Raw genomic sequence first — 25,291 nt, 5'->3', positions numbered from 1 at the left:
CTAGGGGAGAACCACTGGATTAGCTACTTAATGTGGTAGACTTTTGCCAATAATGTCATAGAACAACAAATGTAAGAAGGATTAAAGAATATTTGAGCAGATAAGGACCCAGTAGAGTCTATAAAGGAATGTAATAATATGAAAAAAACCTAACCAGCTCCCTGCTGGACCTCAAAGAAGTTACTCAAAGTAATCAATACGCCCCTTTTGGTCACCATTGTTTAGGCACCAGAAATTATGCCTTGAATAACCATTGGCAAACTTATTTCTGTTTTTCAGGAAGTTCCAGTTTAGTTAAAATTGGAAAATTTAAAAATGGGAAAATTGTTTACTATTTTAAAATCATTTTTGTCTCTCAGAAATTCTCTTTTAAAGAGAATTTGAACCACTCTCATGATTAAAAATATGTATGCTTAGGCTTGATGTTTTTTTTCTAATTCATTTAAAATGGCATTTTACATAAAAGCCTCTTCATCCTGAAAATGTCATTGTGTGTGACTCCTTTCAGTCAGGTTTTGTGCAATTCAAGAACCCCTCCAGTGTAAGAGTAGTTTGAAATTGTTGATGTTTGAGTTATCTGCTGCTGCTGCTGCTGCTAAGTTGCTTCAGTCGTGTCCGACTCTGTGTGACCCCATAGATGGCAGCCCACCAGGCTTCCCGTCCCTGGGATTCTCCAGGCAAGAACACTGGAGTGAGTTGCCATTTCCTTCTCCAATGCATGAAAGTGAAAAGGGAAAGTGAAGTCGTAGCGATCCCAAGGACTGCAGCCTACCAGGCTCCTCCGTCCATGGGATTTTCCAGGCAAAAGTACTGGAGTGGGATGCCATTGCCTTCTCCGTGAGTTATCTGCAGAACTATGCAAAAATCTGAGATTCCTTAATGACTTATAAAGCATTTTATTTTTATGTAGAAGTGAAGGTATTTTAGCTTAATTTTTCCTATTGCTTTGGCCATGAAAAGAACAAATTTTCACTTTACCTTTGGATAGACTCTACTCATTCTGCACTGAGAGAGTTCCAAATTCTTAATAATATAGTAGGGAGTAATGGTTTCGAAAGATCTACATATGAATTCACTTTCTATCACTAACTCTGGAAAAAATTATTTATCCTTTCTGGGTCTCAGTTGCTACTCTTCCCAGCCTACAATGACTTTTCCTTTCCATTCAGAATTTCTTATGAGTGGAGGTCTGTATTAGTTTCTATTACTTCCATAACAAATTACCACAAACAAAATCAAAATTACTCTTCTACAATTCTAGAGTTCTGTAGTCTGAAATAGGTCTCCCTGGACTAATGCCAATGTATCAGCAAGACTACATTACTTCTAGATGTTCTAGGGGAATATCTGTTTCCTTGCCTTTTCCAGCTTCTAGAAGCTACTCTCCTCCTGTCTGTGACCCCATCCGACTTGGAGGCCATCAGTTCATTACTTTGAGTTTCACTTCAGTTGCTATGTCTACTTCTCTGATCCTCTTACCTTCTTCATTCATATATAAGAAGGCTTGTGATCACAAATAATTTAGGATTATCTCCCAATTTTTAAAATTTAATCAGATCTGTAAAATACATTTTGCCATGTAAGGAACAGATCCTTATGGTATGGAATAAAAGATTAAGAAGCGGACATCCTAATGCATTATTCTGCCATCACAAGGTCAGAAAGGGTATGTACTATAGATTTATGCCTCTTCACCCTACTGTCGTTCATCAGTTGCTAAAGTTGTGTCTGACTCTTTGCAACCCCATGGACTGCAGCATACTAGGCTTCCCTGTCCTTCACTGTCTCTAGGAATTTGGTCAGATTCATGTCGACTGAGTCTGTGATGCTATCTAACCATCTCATGCTCTGCTGCCCTCTTCTCCTTTGACTTCAATCTTTCACAGCATCATCACTTTTCCAATGAGTTGGCTCTTCGCATTAGGTGACCAAAATATTGGTGCTTCAGCTTTAGCATCAGTCCTTCCAGTGAATATTCAGGGTTCATTTCCTTTAGGAATGACTGGTTAGATCTCCTTGCTGTCCAAGGGACTCTCAGGAGTCTTTTCCAGCACCACAATTCAAAAGCATCAATTCTTCTGCTTTCAGCCTTCTTTATGGTCCAACTCTCACATCCATACGTGACTAGTGGAAAAACCATAGCTTTGACTATACAGACCTTTGTCAGCAAAGTGATGTCTTTTTCTTTTAATACACTCTGTAGTGTATTAAAAGACATAATATTCATTCCAATCCCAAAGAAAAGCAATGCCAAAGATTGTGCAAACTACCGCACAATTGCACTCATTTCACATGCTAGCAAGATAGTACTCAAAATCCTTCAAGCTAGGCTTCAACAGAACATGAACCAAGAACTTCCATCTGGAATTTAGAAATCTGGATTTAGAAAAGTCAGAGGAACCAGAGATTAAATTGCCAACATCCGTTGGATTATAGATAATGCAAGAGAATTCCAGAAAAACATCTGCTTCATTGACTATTAAAAGCCTTTGACTGTGTAGTTCACAACAGGCTATGGAAAATTCTTAAAGAGATGGAAATACTAGAACACCTTAAATGCCTCTTGAGAAACCTGTATGCTGGTCAAGAAGCAACAGTTAGAACCAGACATGGAACAATGGACTGGTTCAAAATTGGGAAAGGAGTACATTAAGGCTGTATATTGGCTCCCTGCTTATTTAATTTATATGCAGAGTACATCATGTGAAATGCTGGTCTGGATGAAGCACATGTGGAATCAAGATTGCCAGGAGAAATATCAGTAACCTCAGATATGCAGATGCCACCACCCTAATGGCAGAAAGTGAAGAGGAAGTAAAGAGCCTCTTGATGAAAGTGAAAGAGAGTGAAAAAGTTGGCTTAAAACTCAGTATTCAAAAAATGAATATCATGGCATCCATTCCCTCACTTCATGGCAGATAGATAGGGAAACAATGAAAACAGTGACAATGAAAACAGTGACAGACTTTATTTCCTAGGGCTTCAAAATCACTGTGGACCATGACTACAGCCATGAAATTAATAGGCACATGCTCCTTGGAAGAAAAGCTATGACAAAGCTAGATAGTGTATTAAAAGCAGAGACATTACTTTGCCAACAAAAGTCCACATAGTCAAAGCTATGGTTTTTCCAGTAGTCATATATGAATGTGAAACTGGACTACAAAGAAGGCTGAGAACTGAAGAACTGATGCTCTTCAACTGTGGTGTTGGAGAAGACACTTGAGATTCCCTTGGACAACAAAGAGGTCAAATCAGTCAATCCTATAGGAAACCAACCCTGAATGTTAATTGGAAGGACAGATGCTGAAGCTGAAACTCCAGTATTTTAGCCATCTGATGTGAAGCACTGACTCATTGGATAAAATCCTGATGCTGGGAAGGATTGCGTGCAAGAGAAAGGGACGACAGAGGACAAGATGGTTGAATGGCATCACTGACTCAATGGACATGAGTTTTAGTGAACTGGGAGATGGTGAGGGACAGGGAAGCATGGCGTGCTGCAGTCCATGGCATTGCAAAGAGATGGACACGACTGAGCTACTGATCAACAACACACTGTTTAGGTGCTAGTGGTAAAGAGCCTGCCTGCCAATGCAAGAGACATGAAAGACGTGAGTTCAATCCCCAGGTCAGGAAGATCCCCTGGAGGAGAGCATGGAAACCCACTCCAGTATTCTTGCCTGGAGAATCCTGTGGATATCAGATCCTGGAAGGCTACAGTCCATAGGATTGCAGGCCATAGGATTGCAAACACAACTGAAGTGACTTAGCATGCAAGCACTAGATTCATCATAGCCTTTCTTCCCAGGAGCAAGCATCTATTATTTTTATGGCTGTAGTCACCATCTTCAGTCATTTAGGAGCCCAAGGAAATAAAATCTGTCACTGTTCCAACTTTTTCCCCATCTATTTGCCATGAAGTAATGGGACCTTATGCCATGATCTTAGTTTTTTGAGTGCTGAGTTTTAAGCCAGCTTTTTCCCTCCTGTTTTCACCTTCATCAAGAGGCTGTTATTCAATTCTTCTTCACTTTCTGCCATTAGGGTGGTGTCATCTGCATATCTGAGGTTATTGATATTCTTCTGGCAATCTTGATTCCAGCTTGTGCTTCTTCCAGCCCAGCATTTCACATGATGTACTTTGCATATAAGTTAAATAAGCAGGGTGACAATATACAACCCTAAAGTACTCCTTTCCCAATTTTGAACCAGTCCATGTACAGTTCTAACTGTTGCTTCTTGACCAGCATACAGGTTTCTCAGGAGGCAGGTAAGGTTCTCAATGAAGCAGATGTAGATGTTTTTCTGGAATTATGTTGGTTTCTTTATGATCCAATGCATGTTGGCAATTTGATTTCTGGTTCCTCTGCCTTTTCTAAATCCAACTTGTACATCTGGAATTTCTTGGTTCATGTACTGCTGAAGCCTAGCTTGAAGGATTTTGAGCATAACTTTCAGTTCAGTTCAGTTCAGTCTCTCAGTCATGTCCGACTCTTTGCAACCCCATGAACCACAGCATGCCAGGCCTCCCTGTCCATCACCAACTCCCAGAGTTCACCCAAATTCATGTCTATTGAGTCAGTGATGCCATCCAACCACCTCATCCTCTGTCATCCCCTTCTCATCTTGCCTTCAATCTTTCCCAACATCAGTGTCTTTTCAAATGAGTCAGCTCTTTGCACCAGGTGGCCAAAATATTGGAGTTTCAGCTTCAACATCCTTCCAATGAACAGTCCTTCCAATGAACCCTCAGGACTGATCTCCTTCAGAATGGACTGGTTGGATCTCCTTGCAGTCCAAGGGACTCTCAAGAGTTTTCTCCAACATCACAGTTCAAAAGCATCAATTCTTTGGTGCTCAGCTTTCTTTATAGTCCAACTCTCACATCCATACATGACCACTGGAAAAACCATAGCCTTGACTAGACAGACCTTTGTTGGCAAAGTAATGTCTCTGCTTTTTAATATGCTGTCTAGGTTGGTCATAACTTTCCTTCCAAGGAGTAAGAGTCTTTTAATTTCATGGCATGTACTGCTGAAGCCTAGCTTGAATGATTTTGAGTATAACCTTACTAGCATGCAAAATAAGCACAATTTGTATGGTAGTTTGTATATTCTTTGACATTGCCCTTCTTTTGGATTCAAACAAAAACTAGCTTTTTCCATTCTTGTGGTCACTGCTGAGTTTTTCAAATTTGCTGACATATTGAGTGCAGCACTTTAACATCATCATCTTTTAGGATTTTAAATAGCTCAGCTGGAATTTCATCACCTCCACTAGCCTTGTTTGCAGTAATGCTCCCTAAGGCCCACTTGACTTCTGAGTCCAGAATATTAGGCTCTAGGTGAGTGACCACACCACTGTGGTTATCTGGGTCATGAAGACCTTTTTTGTATAGTTCATCTGTGTATTCTTGCCACCTTTTCTCTTTTGCTATTGTTAGGCCCTTACTGTTTCACCCTACTACTGACAGGGAAAAATATCACTTTTATGAAAATTCTCCATGTGAGTGAGAAAAATATCTCTTTTCTTTGTGAGTTTATTTGTATAATGAATTATCTCTCTAAAAATGCCAATATGTAATAGTTCTATTAGTATGCTTGAAGATTAATTAACAGGGACACTTCTTATCTCATTTGACTTTCATAGGTTTTGTCCATCTACATTGTGGAATGGATGATTCTTTCCCAACATTTTATTTTGGTACTTATGTATGGCTTCATGCTAGCCAAAGGTTAAATGTTACAATTATTTATGCTAATCTCAATTTGCTTTTGTGCTGTAGACAGTACAAATAAAGCTGCACCAATTGATTACACATCACTGACAGCAGAAGAAACATACAGTTTCATCAGTGAAAAATCTGAGTCATGTAGCAACTCAATGGTTATGTGCAGCCTCATGAGAATGACAATCAAAGCCAGGTCATAATGATATGAATATTTATTGGGTACCTCATCCTGCTTGGTGAATTCAATAGTCCATTAAAAATTGTTTAAAAGGAAACATTTCTGTCTTTATTGAATACTATTTTATAAAATACAGTGTATTATATTGGAGTTTTAAGTATTTTTACATCGAATCTCTTGTTTTTAAGTTTTATTATTTTGTAGTCATTTGATTTAATTTTAAAATGGATGAATAGCACATTTAAATATCTACGTTCACAAATATTTCTTTGTCTGACACAGGTCCATTGTTGTTTCATACAGATATTATTTTGGTAAATTAGACTGAAGAATAGTTAGAAATGATACAAATGTATAAAAATAATGTCTTAGTTAAAATAAACATCTATAAAATTTGTTCATCAAAATAATTATCTAAGACTTGGTGATAAATTACTGAAAGAATGAAAATAGAATGCATAACTTCCAAACTGTTAGAGGGAAAGAAAGAGGAAGATAAAACACTGTTAGCTCAATAGAAATCAGGAAAGGAAGAGAAAAAACAGGCCAAATATTCAGCAACTATTTAATGAACATCTGCTATAGACCAGAAAATTTTCTGTGAAAATTTTATTTTAGCAGATTGGTAAGCACAATAAGTGTTAATAGATTAATGTCTTCTATTAAATGTCAAAGACTTTCAAGTTGGATACATTGGTTTTTTAAAAGACTCTAGAAAAAAATAAATGAAGTTCAGAAATTGAGACTATAATGCTTTGTAAATTGACATTATTTAAAAGATTGGAAAGATAAAATGCTAGTTAAGTAAGTTATTTAAATAAAGATCTCGCTCTTAGGTGAAAAAAAGACTCTAGATATGTGTGACATACTTAAGCAAAACATGTGGAAAGACTTATAACAAAGGGATGGGAAAAGGTATATAATATGAATGTGTTTCACCTAATGATATAACCTTAAAATGTATAAATTCAAAGATATACAGAATTACAAGGTAAAGCCAACATATGCACAATCATAGTGGGTTTTTAAAAAAAATCTCAGAAATTAATCTATCATAACTAAATTTTATAGGGGTTAAAATCCTAATATGTAGACTAGATTTAAATAATTAAAATTTACCTTTAAAATTAGTAGCAGAATGCACACTACTTTTGTTTCTGGTTGTTATTAACTTGACTGTCAGGCCATGTAATCAATTATCAAATTATAAACCAAAATCTTAAGATCTTCTGATCCTGAAATTAAAGTCCTCTGGCAATCTGGCTAATTAGCCTTAACAGAACTCTTTTCTGTTTCCATTTGTTCCTCGCTTTCCCTGTGAAATTTATTAAAGAGTATTAAATCTTAGACCTCACAGAAAAGAGGACACAGATAAGCAAGTATTTGCTTACTAGAGCATTCTCTATGAGTGAAGGAAACTGCTACTTTCTAATTCTATAGAGGATAGATATCCTTTGCATCTTTTAACATACTCAAATTGCCTAAATGAATGAAAAAGTAGCACAAAAGTTTTGAATTCTACAACTATGCATTCTAGTTGCCAAGAAGAAAATTACATGATAGAGGCATTCTAAATTTATTTTAGTAAGTAATCTTAATGAGGAAATCTCGTTAATAATAAATAAAATGAGATGCGATATGAAAAAGTTATGATATTCAAAACTGTATTTGGTTGTTTAAATTGGGTTACATTATTTTGTTCTGAAGCTTGGTGGATAATGTGGTACTATGTCATTTAGATATCTATTCAGTGAAACACAGATTGGATATTTAAACACAAAGGATGCCTACAGCACCCTGTTATATCCTGTCTTCTTGACTCAGGGTGTTCTTTTTTTAGGCAGGATAACTAGTGAATACAGTCAGCCTTTATCACAGTGAAATTAGACAGTATCCTAATGGTTAGCATATATCCAAGAAAAGAGTACTCCTTTCAGAGAGGAATGATAAAACAGATCAATCAGAAGAGATAAAACTATGAAGTTAACATTTCAAATTATTGGGATTTATATTTTATTTTATTTTTTTCTTATTTTGATGTTTGGGCCTATATTGCTTTACTTTCCAACTGCTTCTTCTGGCTGTTATGTGTGATTCACTAATTCTTTTGCAAAGTAATAGGGATTGCATGTAGAAAATAAAATGATCTCCAAAGCAGTGTTAATCTAAGCATAATTTTTGGTTTAAAAGGTTTGGTCTTGGTATCTCCTTGGTGGTCCAGTGGCTAATACTTCTACGCTTCCAATGTAGGGGACCTGGTTTTGATCCCTGGTCAGGGAACTAGTTCCCACATGCTGCAATGAAGTTCAAAGATCCCACATGCTGCCACTAAGACAGGCACAGCCAAAGAAATGAATGAATAAATAAATATTTCAAAAAAGATTTCAGTCTTCACTACACACCCCTTGGCTACACTTTGCTAGACCCAGGATTTTTAACATTTTTGGTGATACTTGATTACTCTAGGATAGGACAGGTCAAACTAGCCACAAATGTAAAAGGTGTCTTTGAATAACTCCAGAAATTCCTGGCCAACTTGAACCAAGTATAAAAATCAGAATTAGGATCTCTTCCTGGTCTTGGAATTTATTATTCTTTCCATATTCTTTAATATTCTTTCTGAAAATAATTCTTTAGTAATCTTTATTCCTATTTGTTATTATTGTATTTTTAAAACCTAAGACTCTTTGACTACTAATTTAATTTTTCTGATGTGCCTATAGTTTATACTTTATTATACACGATTATACAAGTAATGTAAAGATTAAACCCTTAATCTAAGATAAGTTGAGGGAGACAGGGAAAAAATAAGGCAAACTTCTATTTTCATTGTCTTGGTGGGCCACTGAATAATTTTGATTGTAAGTTTCTTCTATGACAGAAAAACCTGTTCAAATAAGTTTGTATGTTTCAGCTTTAGCTAAGTGGGCCAAAATTTTTATCAGGTCAGTAAAAAAATTTTATGAGTTATCTATTATCTTCTAAATTTTAGTTGAAAATGTCATGTAACTTAACTTCATCATTAAAACATATCAACATTTACACTAATAACTTGTTATGTTAGGCTGAAAATATAAATTCTCTATTAAAATATTTTCTTGTAATACAATATTAAAAAGTTAAAATATTCCATATAATGTTATTTAAGTTTTTAAATTAATATTGATTTTTTTTATTGTGAATGTCTTTAACATATTATTGAAATGGATAGTCTATAGGGTTTTTTTTCTGTCAATTCTTTGTTTTATGGGATGAATTCTGTGACCACATGTACTTCATAGCTTAGAAATGGAAATATATTTTTTATTTTATGAATATAAGTAAAGCTTTAAAAATAATGTACAATAATCACAGTATAAACTTACTATAAACTTTCATAGGCTTTTGTGTAGCTTGGAAGGAAAAAAAAACCCTGTGCTTGACAATGGCATGATTGGACTGACAATTGAGTCAGTATATTTTGCATTCAATAAAATTTTAGTCCTTAGAACCAAGGAGGTAATGCCCCAACTCTTCCCTGCTTGTTTATTTTATTGTCTTCATTTCTGTTTCTCACTAAAAGGAATGTAGAATCAACATGGTGGTGAGACAACAGGATAGAAAAATTATAGGGATCAGGGCATATGAGGAGCCACTGGAAGAAAAGAAAAATGGAAGACTCTTAGATATATGATGATAATCTTAAATAATTTATTGAAAAGAAAAATGGATTTTACATTTTTCTTATACTATAGAGAATATGTTTAGGATTAAAATGTGAGATTATATGGAAATAGAATTAGATTCAATAAGAAACAATTTATGTTACATTAAGCTAGATTGAAGTAATGAATTTCCTCCATGGAAGTCTGAATAATTTATGGAAGGTATTTATAAAGCATTTTGGTATGATTGAAGACCTGAGTTAGATTACTTCTGAGGTTTCTCTCAAACTCTACATTTTACTTTTCTATATTTAAAGACAAAGAGTGGACTAAATTCTCTTCCAAAATTCATCCTGGACATGTAGAACATTGACTTCATGCTACGTGTACTCAGAAGCCAGCTATTGGTTTTGAACTGTGGTGTTGAAGACTCTTAAGAGTCCCTTGGACTGCAAGGAGATCCAACCAGTCAATCCTAAAGGATATCAGTTCTGAATATTCATTGGGATGGCTGATCCTGAAGCTGAAGCTCCAATCCTTTGGCTACCTGGTGCAAAGAACTGACTCACTGGAAAAGACCCTCTTGCTAGGAGAGATTGAAGGCAGGAGAAGGGGACGACACAGGATGAGATGGTTGGATGGCATCACTGACTTGATGGACATGAGTTTGAGCAAGCTTTGGGAGTTGGTAATGGACAGGGAAGCCTGGTGTGCTGTAGTCCATGGGGACACAAAGAGTCGGACATGACTGAGTGACTGAACTGAACGGAATTGTACTCAAATAATAATAATAATAGATAAATAGTATTGCCACTTTCATTTTACAGATAAGCTAGGGCAAAGTGAAGATAAACACCATGCCCATTCACAGAGCTAAGGAGACTTGCAACTGGGATTTTAACCCAGAAGGATCTGACTCCTGAGCCTGAGCTCTTAACACATGTTATTCTGCTGCCAATTTATAGAAAACAGCTTTAGTGGTCAGTGTGTTCTTAAATCTCTGTAGAACCATTTCACTGAAAGAAAATAGAGTGGCAGAATATGTTATCTTGAGATTTCTTATGTCAGAATCTCAGAGGACAAGATGATCAGGATAGTGAAATCAACAATTGCACTTTCTCCTGAAGCAGTTACTGCTATCCTAACTTATTGGTACTTTCAAAGTCCTAGACGTGGTGAAAACATTATCTCACTTGATTCTTAAAACCATCTTTCTTGTAAAGTAGGTGCAACTATTTCTGTTTTACAGATGAAGTTGAGGTCCTAAGTTATTCTCCAAGAAGTGAAAGATGTACTACCCAGAGTAGCTATGTTTTACTTGGTTTAGTCTTTTATTCTATAGAATGAATATATTCTCGTTCTGTAGAGAATCATTATCACTTATCGAGAAGTTTCTCCGTTATGCAAAACGTGACATGCTCTCAAAGCAGAATTATAGAATACTTTAAACTAACTTTTAACAGCTATATGCAATAAAATTCCTGTAGTTTATGGAGAATAGTCTATTAATCAATTAATTATTGAATTAGTCAGCAATCAGTGTGCTAGATTCTATGAAGGATGCAATAATTCGTGCAGTTAAGGAGCTTGCACTTCACCTGAGGAGTCAGAAAATGTAAACCTAAATCTATTTCTGCTTTATTGACTATGCCAAAGCCTTTGACTATGTGAATCACAACAAATTGTGGAAAATTCTTCAAGAGATGGGAATACCAGACCACCTGACCTGCCTCTTGAGAAACCTGTATGCAGGTCAGGAAGCAACAGTTAGAACTGGACATGGAACAACAGACTGGTTCCAAATAGGAAAAGGAGTACATCAAGGCTGTATATTGTCACCCTGCTTATTTAACTTATATGCAGAGTACATCATGAGAAACGCTGGGCTAGAAGAAGCACAAGCTGGAATCAAGATTGCTGGGAGAAATATCAATAACCTCAGATATGCAGATGACACCACCATTATGGCAGAAAGTGAAGAAGAACTAAAGAGCCTACTGTTGAAAGTGAAAGAGGAGAGTGAAAAAGCTGACTTAAAGCTCAATATTCAGAAAACTAAGATTATGGCATCCAGTCCCATCACTTTATGGCAAACAGATGGGGAAACAGTGGAAACAGTGTCAGACTTTATTTTTTGGGCTCCAGAATCACTGCAGATGGTGAATGCAGCCATGAAATTAAAAGACGCTTACTCCTTGGAAGGAAAGTTATGACCAACCTAGACAGCATGTTAAAAAGTGGAGACATTGTCAACAAAGGTCCATCTAGTCAGGGCTATGGTTTTCCCAGTGGTCATGTATGGATGTGAGAGTTGGACTATAAAGAAAGCTGAGTGCCAAAGAATTGATGCTTTTGAACTGTGGTGTTGGAGAAGACTCTTGAGAGTCCCTTGGACTGTAAGGAGGTCCAACCAATCCATCCTAAAGGAGATCAGTCCTGGGTATTCATTGGAAGGACTGATGTTGAAGCTGAAACTCCAATACTTTGGCCACCTGATGCGAAGGGCTGACTCCTTTGAAAAGACCCTGATGCTGGGAGAGACTGGGGACGGGAGCAGAAGGGGACGACAGAGGATGAGATGGTTGGATGGCATCACCGACTCAATGGACATGGGTTTGGGTGAACTCCAGGTGTTTGGTGATGGACAGGGAGGCCTGGCGTGCTGCGGTTCAGGGGTTGCAAAGAGTTGGACACGACTGAGCGACTGGACTGAACTGAACTGAAACACTTAACAGTAAAAGAAAGTCAAATGATAGAGACAGTAACAACAACAACAAAAAAATGCAGTGAGAGAAACTGGTTTGGTGCACCATAAGTATTGGGGAAAACTTCATGGGATTTACTGTATGTGTTGATGAATGACTGATTCAGATGAGTGGAGACAATCAGAGACAACATTTGACATAGAGAGAAGGAATAGAATGAACACTGACAAGCAGTTTTTAGTATATATGTTGGGCTCCAATGAATAGATGTGTCTGGAGGATATTTTGCTTGATTATCTATGTACCTTAGTTCTTTATTTTAAGATTAATACTTTTACATATTCCTTAAGAACATGTACAAATATCAAAAGCAGTAGATTCTGACTGAGAATCATGGTACAATGTAAAAATTAACTTGTTCAAGAGTCTTATCTATAGGTTGGCTTCCCAGAGAAAAAGTCCCCCTGTAAAGCTCCAATGAATTTGTCTGTGTCCCTATGGTTAGTCATTCAACCTATGGTTAGTGTTGTCGTTTACAAATGTGGCCCAAATCTGTGACATCTTCCCATCAGGGGGCTCAGTCTAGGTCCCAACTTGGGTGGACCCCATGACTGCTTTCACCAATAGAGTAGCATGGATATGATGTCATGTGGGCTCCAAAGCGAGGTCATGAAAATCATGCAATTTTGTCCTTATATTCTAGAACACTCATCTTTGAAGTCCCAAGCCATGATGTAACATGTCTCAACAATGAGGCTGCCATGTTCTCCTTATGGAGAGGCCATGTTTGGGTTTCCTGGTCGACATAATCAGCCCCATTGACCTTGCCAAATAATCAGATATATAGGTGAAGCCCTGTTAGACCCTCCAGATCAGCCCACCTGCTGGCTGAATACAACCTAAGCTTCTGTCAATGCCTAATGAAACAAAAGAATCATATGGCTGAGACTTGACTTAATTTCTAACCCATGAAATCATGAGGCATATATACAGTAGTTCTTAGACACCACATTTGGGATTGTTTTTATGCAATGATAGATAACTAAAACAGCCAATCAACTGTAAGTCTTGAATTCCAGCCCCGACCACTCAACTCTGCCATCATGCTAATAGTGTAATTTTCGCTTCCCTAGTTAAGAAACAAATGATATTTCACTGTCCTGAATGGCTCTGGAGCGTAATAGTCTGTGAGGGAACTGGGTCTCTTCTACTGCTCCGGTCTCTATATTTTTTCCTGGTGAATATTGCCAAAGCTGACCTAGACAAGGGTACAACCTCCAGCCCTAGTTTGCACAAAACATGGGTTTTTCAACATTCCATGAGACACTGTGGGATTCCTTTAGATAATCTAGAAGTAGGGTGGGTACCAAAACACTGGAGAACAAAGATATTCAAAAGCAGGGTACAGATCACACTCTACTATTGTGAATTTTCTGGGCCAGTCCTGATTCTAAATGTTCTATCACCAAAAATTATTGAAACATCTTAGAATTGCCTATATTTTTGGTGTCTGACATTTATTCCAGACTATGTCTTTCACTGGACAAGCCACAGAATCTTTTGTCAGACTGTATGTCCCAATTTTGTGTTCAGAAAAATAGGCCAATGTACTTTTAACTCAAAGTTACTGTGTGACAAATTTGGTACCTCTCATCAGAGTATAGAGGCTGAAGGCCTCCTGGACACTACAAAAGGAGAAAGTAGAAGAAAAACAGTTTCTGTATAAGGTTTATATTTAGTTCATATATACAGATAGCTTGCCAAAAGTAATAATTTAGCCTAGTTTTTTAATAGTTGAAATGATCATTAAAAGCCTTTCTGGTAAATGTGCATTTCTCAACAAGATTTTCTTGTGGATTTTTAAAGATATGCTTTTAGTATCATAAGAGAGGGAAACTTTTATCTAAACAAAAAGCTATTGAAATTCCTTACCCCATTTTTGTGTTTTGTCTTTTTCCCTGATCATATACTGAATTTTTAAAATTATGGTAGACCACAGTCATTGCTATAGTGCACATTTTACCTTTATTTTTTGTAAGAGTTGGGGGGGGTGCCAAAAAACTTAATGGCACCATACCTCAGCTGGATTATGGACGCTTCATAAAGAGTACTTCTGGGGCTAACACTGCACTGCCTTGACATAATTGCTTACCATACATGGCTAAATTTGCAAAAGTCACCTCCTTGCTACAGATGGTCAAGTGGGCTTCATGTACTAACCTCCTTAATGATAATCAAATTAAATTAGATTTTGATCAATGGAAACAATATCTGTCAACTAAGTTCTTTTCCTCTTTTCTAGGATGTCAATGTTATATAAGCAATTCAAACATTATTGGTGTACATAATTAAGAAAAATTTTAAAATGTAGCCTTGATATTTCTAATTATACCTCTAATATGCCATAGAGTAAATTTTGTTCTATCTTTCAAAAAGAAAAACTCCCATCTTTCTTCTAACCCATCATTGTACTTTCCCTTAAATTTCTTAACATTATCTCCATAAATTAGGTTATCTTACTGAATGGTAGTAGTGTTCAAAATAAGAGTATATCTGTACTCTTTCCTATTTAAAAAGATGCCTTAATGATTAATGGAGACAATTCTCCATAGTTAAAATTGTACTTTTACTTATAAAGAAACTACATAGTAACTATTGGGTTGGTCAAAAAGTTTGTTCAGGGATTTCTGTAACATCTAATGGAAAAACCTGAATGAACTTTTGGGCCAACCCAATATATTTTATAACTTTTTGATAAATGCTAATTAAAAAAAATTCTTAAAGGGAACGTCCGCTTTAGAAAATAAGAAATGATGGCAGAAGAATGCAGATAACAAAAATGCATGATTTGGTCAGAGTGATTCAAGTAATTGACTATATGTAAAATAGGCAAGGGAGAGTCAATTAAATGAATGAGTTATTTAATTGCCAAACTTCTTGATTGAAAGTGACATCAAAGGGTCTGAATAAAAATTTACATTGATTAGGTGCAGATCATTTGATTATATCTCCAAGTTTTTTGTTTCTAATGGAGAAAAGAGAAAAGGTCTATAGAAGCTGAGAAAATGGTAGAAGAGACAGTTGGAGGCCTGCTTCAATATTAGCAAGACAGCCCCTTTATAAGAATTTCATTGTTTAATTAAAGCTAAGTGCCAGGGTAGAAGATGTTCATCTATAAGTGATTCTGAATTAAAGCATAAAGTAGGAGAAAGTACTCTAAGAAGTTTCATAGCAGGTCACTTGCTTAAAGTCATATACAGGAAAAGAGACAAAGTATTTCAACTCCTGAGAGCTCTGTCTTGAAAGCAAGGGCATGCCTGGAATGGAAGGGAGCCTAACATTTAGTTAGGAAGTGATTCATTGACAGTTAGTGAGGCAAACTCTATATGCAAGAATTTGCATTTGTTTAACTTGACACTGTGGCTTGCCTTAAATGTAATAATGATATTTCTGGTATAGTAGAGAACATGTGAGATTACAATCAAATGACTACATAGATGTGGTACATATACACAATGGACTATTACTCAACCATTAAAAGGAATGAAATTGGGTCATTTATGGAGACATGAATGGACCTACAGACTGTCATACAGACTGAAGTAAGAAAGAGAAAAACGAATATTGTACATGAATGCATATATATGAAATCTAGAAAAATGGTACAGATCAATATATTTGCCAGGAAGGAACAGAGATGCAGATGTAGAGATGAGCGGACACAGGGTGACAAAGGAGAGGACGGATGAACTGGGAGATTGGGATTGACATACACACTACCATGTGTAAAATAGCTAGTGGGAACCCACTATAAAGCACATGCAGCTCAGCTCAGCTCTCTGTGGTGACCTAGAGGGATGGGATGGGGGGTTGGGAGGGAAATCCAGGAGGGAGGGGATATATGCCTACATGTAGTTGATTCATGTCATTGTACAGCAGAAGCTAACACAATATTGTAAAGCAAAGTGAAGTCGCTCAGTCGTGTCTAACTCTTTGGACTCTCAGACCCCATGGACTGTAGCCTACCAGGCTCCTCCATCCATGGGATTTTCCAGGCAATAGTAATGGAGTGGGTTGCCATTTCCTTCTCCAAGGTATCTTCCTGACCCAGGGATCGAACCTGGTTCTCCCGCATTGTAGACAGACACTTTACCGTCTAAGCCAGGGAAGTCCAAATATATCCCAATTTTAAAAAGAAGAAGAAATTCTGAATATATAGGAAAAGCAACTTCACACACACACACAGAAGAACACTTTTTCCCTTTTAGTTTTCAATATAGTTGGAAAGAAACATATCTTAATTCCATTTCTCAAAGGACAAGTATATTCCCTCCTGAACCAATCTTTCCTCAGCAGGCTGATTTAGATAAGAAAATGAAAAAGAGCTAACTGAATGGATCCTCTAACCTTGTGATTCAGGAATTGGGGCTGGGCGCCCCTTGGGGTTGCAGAGCAATTCTGAAACTGCCAAAGGTCTCTGAACAGCTGTTTGGTAGTAGCTTCAACAGAGCTCGTTAGCACAGCTCCTGGTTGGAGCAATGTTAACTGCATCTCTTTACTGTCGCCATCACACTCCCTCTTATCATGTTTCTCCATTATCACCTGCCCACCTCCCCAGCTTGCTCTGTTAACACTTCTACTCTCCTAGGAGGAAGGCATTCTCTATCATTCTCTTTCCCTCTCTTTCTCTCTCGCACTTCGCTTTATTTCTTTCTCACCTCTCCCGCTTTTCATGTCTATCCAAGACTGCTGCCTCTGTTCCTTTTTTCCTTCTCTTATGGCTGTTTCTCCCAAACCAAAATCCATAGGTTCTTTCTTCCCCTCCATCAAGCACTATTCTTGACTAGCTTCCATGCTTTTGATAGAAGGAGCTCCTTATATCATCAGACTAGAGGTATATTCTGTTTCTTTGGGAGGGAGACAGTATACAGAATTGGTTAAGAACACAGGCTCTGAAATTAGATTAGAACTTGACTTACATCTCAGTTCTGACATGCTGTGGAATGCAGCATCCATTCCTTTCCCTTAGTTCCCATTTCCATATCCGTTAAATGGGGATAATGGTATTTTCCTAGAGTTAAGTACAGGGATTAAAGAAATCATTGTTATAAATGCCCTTTACACAGTAATTGGAACAGAATCAGCCAGCAATAAAAAACAGCTCCTGTTAATCATAACGATACCTGCTGCTCATATAGGACTGGTCTCAAGTCTTTGGCTTTGCTAAAATCTCTAAGTCTTCCCTTTTTGCCCATCCAGGGATGCCTGTCCAGCTACAGGTCCTTCATTCATTTATTCATTGTTCATTCAGGAGCCTCCTTAGAGAATATGTTACATCCTATCCTCAGGTACTTTTTGTCACTCTACTATGGTCACAAAATAAATCTCTGCTAAGTAATTAGTTGATAAACTTGAAGACATTATTCCTTCTAGACACTTTAATGATCTAGAGGAGGGGGAAGGGGAAGAGAAAATGAGGAAGAGATAAGGGAGGATGGTAGGGATCCCCTTTAACTTCTAAAGGGTCTTCTGTTCCCAAAGAGTAGATTTCTTGGTAATGGACCAGCTGCGTGGGCAGGAGAGCTAATCTTCTCTGTCTGCTCACTGGCAAACTTGTTTCTAATATCTTGCTTCCTTCTTGGCTGCAAAAATTTGCGGTTTTTGTTGTCTGTGTGTTGAGTGGGTGAAGTATCAAGAAATAGTGTGGTCTAGACATCATGCTGAATATATTTAGTTCTTGGTAAATCCTTTGTAACCTCATTTGATCCTTGTAACTTTTTCAGTAGGCATTTTTATTCCTACTTTACAGAAGATCAAATTGACCTTTAGAGGGGTTAAACAGCTTGCTTTAAGGCATTCAGATAGTACATGACAGGACTTTCTGATGCCTGAACTCTGGCATCATTTGCTTACCCCACACTTAAACTCAAACTCAGACTCAAACTCATGTGTGTATGTGCACGAAGTCACTTCATTCATGTCCGACTTTTCGACTCTATGGACTATAGCCTGCCAGGCCTCTCTGTCCATTGAATTCTCCAGGCAAGAGAATTGCTGCAAAATACTGGAGTGGTTTGCCATGCCCTCCTCCAGGGGATCTTCCTGACCAAAGGATTGAATTTGCGTCTCATGTCTCGTGCTTTGGCAGGTAGATTCTTTACCACTAATACCACCTGGGAAGCCACTCAAACTCATACTCAACCTCGAGTTCATACTCAAACTCATACTCAAATTCATAGTCATATTCATACTATCTGTGAGTCCAGAAGTTCTGAAACATTGTAACTCACTACATTCTTCCCCCACTCCCAAAATATTTAATTTATGTTTAGCGATAGAGACTTCTTAAAATACCAAACAGACTGTGATTCTTCTAAGCAGTTCTTAGGAATCACTATTTCCTCACTACTGAGTAGGAAAAATTCCAGGGAAGTGCTAGGTACTTCTAAATTCTGCACTAAATTCTGATTTTTCCTAAGCCTCTCTTTGGGAAGTGATGCCCTGTTCTCTTCATTTTGTATAAATGAGGAAGTGGACATGTATGCTTTGTTTCCATTGTGTTTAATCATGCTTTTAGTATATATTTTAAAAAGAATTGCCCAGATTTTTTAGGTAAAAATTTCTGTGCTCTTCCCCCCTTGTCCCTTGTGCTACCTCCCAATATTTAGATATTCTGCTGCTAAATTCTTTAAATTTTGCTCTGAGTGGTGAAGCAAAAGATTCCATCTACTAGCTGGAAGAGGGAACCAATGTACTACTTATACGCTATAACAAAGGCATTCCCTTGATATCCCAAACCTCAACATCATCAGCTTGCCACCTACCCTCTCAAACCCTTGTTTTTCCTACTGAACTTCTCATTGATTGATTTTTTTAATTGGAAAAATTTAAACTTGATTCAGAAACCACATTAAAATCTGGTCCTCAAAAAAAAAAAAAAAATCCTAGACCAGAGTTTGCATCAGAGTTTCATTAAATCAGAGGCAAAATGAACACCAATTTATGTTTCTATAGAATAATATACGCTGCTACTGCTGCTAAGTTGCTTCAGTCATGTCCGACTCTGTGTGACCCCAGAGACGGCAGCCCACCAGGCTCCCCCGTCCCTGGGATTCTCCAGGCAAGAACACTGAAGTGGGTTGCCATTGCCTTCTCCAATGCATGAAAGTGAAAAGTGAAAGTGAAGTCGCTCAGTCATGTCCGACTCTTAGCGACCCCATGGACTGCAGCCTACCAGGCTCCTCCATCCATGGGATTTGCCAGGGAAGAGCACTGGAGTGGGTTGCCATTGCCTTCTCCACTAATATACACTGCAGATATTTAAAAACGGATGGGAGAAGGAATCAACTTATGATCTCTAGCCTTAAAACATTATGCTTTTTTATTGGCTGCATGAATGCCAACTATTTGGATTTGTAAGATGAGTTGAACCTATCTGATTACATCCAGGGTATACAAGTCTACAGCATTTTGTGTAGTTGTGAACTGATGAAATCACAACAGCCATAACACTGATTTTTCTACTTGCACTATTTAAGTCAAAAGAGAAAGCACAGGTTCACACCTCACCAGAGAAGAATGAAAATTTCAAATCTGGAGCTGCAAGCTAATGGACTTCAAGGTGAATCATTATCATAGACATATGTAGTTTAATTCGTGTTTTGATTTTGGTTTTTCTTGGATTAATTGTGAATATTTAGAAATTAATAGATTTCACATACAGATACAGATTTCTAGTGTTGCCTGAAAAATTAGATGACTTCCTAATGCTGAGCTGAAGAGCAGGAACTTCTGTGGGGCACACAGCCTCCAGTCCTAATCTATTTTATTTGCTTAACTCCTATGGCGTTTGAAGTTTTGAGCCTAGCCTTAGGTACTAGTTTTCAGATGATATTCCAATATATTTGTTTTTGATTTGCTTCCAATTCAGCTCTCTTATTGGTGGGTACCTACACGTTATTCTCACAATGGGTTCTCAAGAGATCATACTAGTGGGCAGCTGGCTTCCAACCACCAGGAACCAGTCCACTAGAAAAAAGTACAGCTTGAAAAGTCTCCTGCTGGATCAACTTCAACCCTATTGTTTCTAAACATTGGAAAAGTTGGGGGAGGGGTTTCAGCAGCTTAAGTCAAAGGAGGATACTCCAGTATGGAAATGCTATACCATTTAAACAAGTAGAACCGCTATGCTGGTGCCTGCCCATGGAGGATCAGCACTGTCTATATTTGGGGCAAAGTGTAGTGTCTTTGCCCTTGATCACATCCTTTACAAGCCTGACTCTGTGAATTAGCTGTGTATGTTGTGTGTGTGTGTGTGTGTGTGTGTGTGTGTATGTCAGGTTTACTTACTAGATTTAAGCTTTACAAAGGTAGTATAAAGTCTTGGACAATGTAGACAGGTCATAAATGTATATTAAGTGGAATGGATTGAATTATTTATTCCATAGGCTCTGTAATGTTCATTGCCATATGACAAATGAAAACATGACTTCCTTGTGCATATTTGATTTTCATGCACTTATATTTCATATCAAGAAGAAAACTAATCCACATTATCAGATAGAAACATCTCTGATCAACACATAAATAGCTTAAATAAACATTTAAACTTTGAAACTGAAGTGTAAACAGGAGAAGAATTCATGGATTTTCTTCTTGTCTTATCCTGCTGTGGACACTAGCAGGCATTCTATCCATGTCTACAACTGTAATTGCACACATAATTAATGCAGAGCTCGGAAAATTAGTTTAAAAATATAAGGTCATTTTCAGATCATTAGATATTGATAGTGCTTTTTATTTCATCCTCTACTATAATTTTAAGCTTTAGAAAATTTTAATACATATAGAAACAATGAGAAGAGATAATTGCTAGAGGAAATATTTCTATTAAAATGGTGGATTACAGAGAAGGTAAAAATTTTCCTGGCTGAATACAAATTTTCTGTATAATTATAATACAGTCTTAAACACTGTCTTAATAGTAAAAGATTCTTCCAATAAAAGCTGTTAAATGACAGTGTATTTGATACAGAAGATTTGACTCAAACATTCCATGTGTAGTAGCACATAATACTTTCTAACTGAAGCTTTCTGAGTCAAGAAATTTCTTTCTGTTTAGATAGTAGTATGAATAGTAATTGATACTTACCAGGGTTTAAGAGACTATTTCTATTTGAAACAATGGATTTTCTTCTAACCCCATTGCCTTTTGTAAAAAGATGTCTTTGGAGATATCGGTAAGACACACAGTTACTGGTCTGACTTTATTAAATGAATCTGATGTGTTATTTTACACCAGAAAAAAAAAAGTTTGCATACATTCTGAAACTTAAAAGTTGATTTTAAGAGTAAATGCAAGTAATTGATGTAAAAAATGTTTTCTTTCAATGCTCAGAAGATTTCATCTTTAACTAAACATGTATACACTCATTTTTATTGTAATGTGAATAGAATTCTTGTATTTGTTCTGTTAAAGTGATCTGTGATTTCAGAGTCTAGATTACATTTAAAAATGGACATTTGATTTGCCTTTAAAACAACTATCTAGTGGCACAGAAGTGTTAAAAAAATTCCCAACCAAATTAGAATAATGTCAGTGAAGGGTAAGGCTGGTGCCCTGACAGCAGTGGTCTGGTTTGGCTCCCTCCACTCATCATGCTCTTCAGATTTCTGAGCTGATTCCACAGTCTTCAGACGGCAGAGTTGATTTTGGGTTGCTTACCGAAGAGCTGTCGGCACCAAAATGATAGTAACAAAGTTGAAACCAGAGGCTGTCTGTGGTCAGTCAGATGTTAGTCACACAGCAAGGGATACTGGAGTCCATTAGGCTGAGAGTCTGGAGGGATGGGTGAGTTCAGAATCTGTGGGTTCTGTCATGGGAGCATTTCTTTTATGGACTTCAGGACTAGCCACTGAGATCATGGCTTTGGCAGTCTTAAAGGTAGAATAGTTAGAAAATGGGACATGACAAACAGCCTCAGAAATGTGGGCTTTTCTCTTCAGTGGAAGAAGAAAATGTTCTTATTTCTCCATACCTTGCAAACTGGCCACAAATTCATGTGAGAATTTCATGACTATGCCCAGTCAAGTATTTCACTCTGCTTTTCTAAGACTTCTGGGTCAAACTGACACTTCACTTGAGTTCTTTGAAATTTTAAAGGGTCTTTGTAATACTATGGTGAGTCTTCCACAGGCCCCCTTAAACCTTGTAGTGTATTGTGTTATTGGACAAGTGTCATTGCTGCTGAAAAGTTATTGTCTGTGCTAAAAGACTGAACCATAAAAATGCAATTTAAACAAGGCATGGAGTTGCCAGCATGCAAATCATCTTTTTTTTTTTTTTTTTAAAGAAGTCAAGTTGTTTTGGATGAATGAAAGATATTTATTCCTTGGACTCTGAGTATAATATTGGTAAACTCAACATGGGCTCAGTCAGAAGTCCTGGGAACTTTTCTTGGATTGGTTACTTGAACTTTGAACCTTGAGTTTCTCCATTTGAAAATAAGTTCTTTCTTAAAGGCTTGTTGTAAGAAATAATAAAAATGTGACAAAAAAACTTTATATATAGTAAAACAGTATACAAATGTCAAGGGTATTTAAAAAAAATTATTTGCCTATACATAAAATTTGGAGCCAGTGAGCACCAGACTCAATGGCAAAAATATTTCATTCTAAGAAAGTTAATTTTCGTTTTACACTTCTAGTCTGAACAATCAAGATATCTAACTATATAAAACATGTTACTGAATGCAAGTTCATGTACCTGCCACATAGTGGGGCCAAGCAATACCAAAACATCCGAGTTTGGAGCAGAGAAATGTTTATTTCAGGGCCATGCAAGGAGATGGGTGACTTGTGCTAAAAAATCACCTGAACTCCTCAAAGGGTTTCAGCAAAGCACTTTTAAATGAAAGGGGCCAGAGGAGCATGGTTAGTTATTGCAAACTTCTTGGTGTCTCAATTCTTTGTTCTTGTAGTTGTCCATCTTGGCCAGGTCAGGTTGTTCCTGTAAATCTCCAATAAAACAAATGTTATTCTCTGTTCCACAACTTTCTATCTTTTTATGAATGGACTTTTAAAGGTCAAAGCCCTGAGAAATGGCAATCCTGTATCTTTCAGGCTATAGGCAGCATTCTTTTACAAAGGTGCAGAGCCAGCATTATTAAGCTCAGTTGTGTCTCTTTGCAACCCTTTGGACTGCAGGCCACCAGGCTCCGCTGTCCATGGGGATTTTCAGGCAAGAATACTGGAGTGGGGTGCCATTTCCTCCTCCAGGGGATCTTCGTGACCCAGGGCTCAAACCTGTGTCTTCTGCGTCTCCTGTTTGCAGGTGGATTCTTTACTGCTGAGCCATTGGGGAAGCCCCGAGCACAGGCAATGGAACAGATATAATGTGGAGTCAGATTTGTTCTTCCCTGTTACACACATGCTTACTTTCTGAAGATTTCAAACTGTGGAAACAAGGGAGGTGGATATAATATAAATAAATAATCTCCTGGTTCTCCTCATACATCTATGCCCATTACTTCTCTTTTTCTTTTCTTGGGTTCTTTTTCTCATTATTCTTTCTGTTTCTCTAAATTCTCTAGCCTTTTTGTATCATAACTTTGTCATATATGTGCATGCATGCTTAGTCACTCAGTTCTGTCTGACTCTTTGAGACCCCATCTACCACAGCCTGCCATGGCTTTGCTGCTGCTGCTGCTGCTGCTAAGTCGCTTCAGTCGTGTCCGACTCTGTGTGACCCCATAGACAGCAGCCCACCAGGCCCCACTGTCCCTGGGATTCTCCAGGCAAGAACACTGGAGTGGGTTGCCATTTCTTCCTCCAATGCATGAAAGTGAAAAGTGAAAGTGAAGTCGCCAAGTCGTGTCCAACTCTTAGCGACCCCATGAACTGCAGCCTACCAGGCTCCTCCGTTCATGGGACTTTCCAGGCAAGAGTACTGGAGTGGGTTGCCATTGCCTTCTCCGGCCATGGCTTTAATGACCACTTATATAACAAATACCCCTCAATCTGCATTTTTAGCTCAGAAATTTCTCTTTCTCTCAGAACTGCAGAATACAATAATGTTCACCTTACTATTCACAGATACCTGAGCTCCTAAGCTCCTAAAACTGTTCCTTTTTCTGTATTACGTTCCTTGGTCATGCTCTATTAAAATCTGTTCTCCACTGTTAGGGTTATCTTTCTTAAATGCAAGTCACTTTAAGTCCTTATTTATTCATTCAGATAGTCAGTTCTGTCTCTCAGTTGTGTCCGACTCTTTGCCACCCCATGGACTGCAGCATGCCAGGATTCCCGGTCCATCACCAACTCCCAGAGCTTGCTCAAACTCATGTCCATCGAGTTGGTAATGCCATCCAACCATCTCATCCTGTGTCATTCCCTTCTCCTCCTGCCTTTAGTCTTTCCCAGCATCAGGGTCTTTTCCAATGAGTCAGTTCTTTGCACCAGGTAGCCAAAGGATTGGAGCTTCAGCTTCATCATCAGTCCTTCCAATTAATATTGAGGACTGATTTCCTTTAGGATGGACTGGTTGCAGTCCAAGGGACTTTCAAGAGTGTTCTCCAACACCACAGTTCAAAAGCCTCAATTCTTTGGCTCTCAGCTTTCTTTATAGTCCAACTCTCACATCCATACATGACTGCTGGAAAAACCATAGCTTTGACTAGACAGGCCTTTGTCAGCAAAGTAATGTCTCTGCTTTTTAATATGCTGTCAAGGTTGGTCATAGCTTCTTCCAAGCATCAAACATCTTTTAATTTGATGGCTGCAGTCACCATCTGCAGTGATTTTGGAGCCCCCCACCCCTGCCAAAAAAATTAAGTCTCTCACTGTTTCCATTGTTTTCCCATCTATTTGCCATGAAGTGATGGGACTGGATGCCATGATCTTAGTTTTTTTGAGCATTGAGCTTTAAGCCAGCTTTTTCACTCTCCTCTTTCAATTTCATCAAGAGTCTCTTTAGTTCTTCTTCACTTTCTGCCATAAGGTAGTGTCATCTGCTTATCTGAGGTTATTGACA

The sequence above is a fragment of the Bos indicus genome, chromosome 1, assembly GCF_029378745.1.
Source record: "Bos indicus isolate NIAB-ARS_2022 breed Sahiwal x Tharparkar chromosome 1, NIAB-ARS_B.indTharparkar_mat_pri_1.0, whole genome shotgun sequence".
Taxonomy (NCBI): domain Eukaryota; kingdom Metazoa; phylum Chordata; class Mammalia; order Artiodactyla; family Bovidae; genus Bos; species Bos indicus.
Note: the sequence above shows the minus strand (reverse complement) of the source record.